The 2457-nt window shown below is 60.3% G+C and overlaps 1 protein-coding gene across 5 annotated transcripts in view; it reads left to right on the forward strand.

Annotated features, from left to right (window-relative positions):
* The first annotated feature begins 376 nt into the window (after positions 1–376).
* ZNF605 (zinc finger protein 605) overlaps positions 377–2457 on the forward strand; it is a 37668-nt gene continuing 35587 nt past the window's right edge. For 3 of the 5 annotated variants that reach the window (XR_009208837.1, XR_009208836.1, XM_032168202.2), the window contains exon 1: positions 385–428. The gene's annotated coding sequence lies outside the window, so the exon portion shown is untranslated. Of the gene's footprint in view, positions 429–2457 lie in introns of all 5 variants that reach the window. The other 2 variants (XM_058424759.1, XM_032168204.2) reach the window with 1 other exon arrangement.

Below are 2457 nucleotides of genomic sequence, written 5' to 3' on the forward strand. Positions count from 1 at the left end.
AGCATTTTGGGAGGTTGGGGCAGGAGGATCATTTGAACCCAGGAGTCGGAGACCAGCCTGAGGCTGCAATGAGCGGTGATGGCACCACTGCACTCCCCACTGGGTGACAGAGCGAGACCCTGCCTCCAAAAAACAAAACAAAACAAGGAAAAGATGCAGACGCTTCCTCCTGTAGGCGCCTTTAGGTTCTCTCACAGACATTTTGGGCCAGCAGTGCTGGCTCCATCCTAGATTTCTTCCAGTCCTCCCCAGTTAGCCGCCAAGGAGCTTTTCCAACCGGAAACCTCCAATCCGCGACCCCGGCGGATGCACCGCCGAGCCCCCCGGGAAGTGTAGTTCCAGCGCGAGAGGGACGCTGGGAAATGTAGTTCTGCTCGTTCACTTCCCGGGTCGGGCCGTGTCCGCCTCGGCACTGCGAGGTCCGAGGGGTAAGGGAGCGTGCAGCGGGGGCGGGACGACGAGGCGGCGGGGCTGGGGGCGGCCTCTGTGTCTGCGCCGGGGGTCGCGGTGACCCCCGCTGCGGACCGGCTCGCGGTGACGCCAGCGCGCACGAGCTGGCTGCCGGCCGGGGCGAGAAAGGCCTGCGGACCGGCCTGGGCGCATGCGCGGAAGGCGGGCCTCGGGCGGGGGCCCAGGGGGCGCGCGGGGGTGGGAGGCAGACGGTGGGGTGGGGGCTGTAGGGCGGGCGGCGGCGGGGCGCTGAATGTGGGTGTCGGGGGAGATTTGGGGTCAGCTGGGCGATTCACTGGGGGCCTGTGGAGGTCGCTGTAGACTTGGAGTGCAGCACGGGCGGGACAAGGGGACGCGAGGCTGCCCTTGGCCCCAGGGGAGAGGGGCCCCTGGGAGGCCGTGTGGAGGATTTCTCTGCAGCGATTAGGACTCTGCTGATCAATGATTTGGATGCCTTTGGGTGAGCATTGGAGGCCAGCGACGTGAATGATGAGACTTCTGCGGGGACCTGCTTTGGAGGGTTTAGGGGCTCGCTCTTGTGGGTTCCATTCACTGGAAAGCCTGCCGGCTGTGACAGTTTTGGATTTCACCAGAGCCCTGTGCTCCTGGAAAACAGCGGAGGTTGAGGAATTTCCCACCCTTTTGGGTTCCAGGAAATGGCTCACTGCAAAGATCCCCCCTTCCCTGTATGACTTAGGTCAGCCTCCAGGATGCCCCTTGTTCACACAGACCTGCCACGTTGCCGTCGCTTGCCTCATCAGTGACTGGCTGAACTCCACTGAGCGGTCGGAGCAAAATGCTCCTTCAGCAAACTTTAGCTAAGCTTCCTTCCTTTCCCCATTTTCTTGAGCTTTGGCCCATCCGCAGCCTGAGCCAACACGCAGCCTCGCCTGAGAACAGGCTGGCTGAGGGTCAAGCTTTCTCTGCTCTGCTGTCTGGTCGCCCGCACTTCCACCTCGCTTGGCCACGCCTGGTCTTTGCTAACCTTGTTTACACCTCTCTGTGAAAGAAAAACCCTTTTTGCCTTGCAGAGATGCACGTGAGTCTCGTGGCTTCACGGTTCTTCCCAGAAGCCCGTTCTCCTTCCCCTTCCCAACCCTCATCCGCGTCTTTTTTCCCCATTTCCAATAACCCTTTGGAGCCGTCTTTCTTTGCTCTGTCCAGTTGTATGTTTTATTTGACAGCTGAATAACAGTGGTTGCTGTTTCAACCCGTCTCCAATAGCGGAGGCGAGTATGGGGTGGCCTATGCTGGCGAGTGGCTGGGGTTCGTTTCTGTGCTTCTGTTTGGGGATCTTATGATGGAAGCATTAGGAATGGGGCGCTGTGTATTTGTGACAAGGGAGTCTGGATGTAAGTTAATGGTGGACCTGTTGCAAGTTGTGAGTGCGTGGACAACGGGGGTCATACTTGGCGTCATTGGAGGGGCCTGCGGGATCGGCATTTGTGCAGAGCCCCACAGTCCCTTTCCAGGTGGTGTTTGGGAGGGCATGTGGGAATGTCAGTGAATGCTCCAGCATGGAGTGGATTAGAGAATGGGGTGTCATGGGGGCGAATGCTTGGGGGCCCTGGGGATAAGGGATTAGGGATCCCTGGGCATCGAGTGACTGGGGTCTAATTTAGGGGGTCTGTGGCGCAAGCCTGAGAATGTCAGTTACCGGGGAGGGGCTCTGTGAGCGCGTGACTTGGACACCCGATGAAGTGAGTGAATGGAGACCAGTGTGTTGGTCCCAGGACAGAAGCCCCTTCTCCTCCCCTCTCCACCCTTCTTCTCCCCTCCCCACCCTTCTCCTCCCCTCCCCACCCTTCTTGTTCCCTCCCCACCCTTCTCCCCCCAACCCTTCTCCCCCCCTCCCCACCCTTCTCCTCCCCTCCCCACCGTTCTCACCTCCTCACCGTTCTTCTCCCCTCCCCACCCTTCTTCCCTGTCCCTACCCTTCTCCTCCCCTCCCCACCTCTCTCCCCCCTCCCCACCCTTCTCCTCCCCTGCCCACGCTTCTCCTCCCCT

This window comes from Hylobates moloch, unplaced genomic scaffold (assembly GCF_009828535.3).
Source record: "Hylobates moloch isolate HMO894 unplaced genomic scaffold, HMol_V3 SCAFFOLD_12, whole genome shotgun sequence".
In the NCBI taxonomy this organism is placed as follows: Eukaryota; Metazoa; Chordata; class Mammalia; order Primates; family Hylobatidae; genus Hylobates; species Hylobates moloch.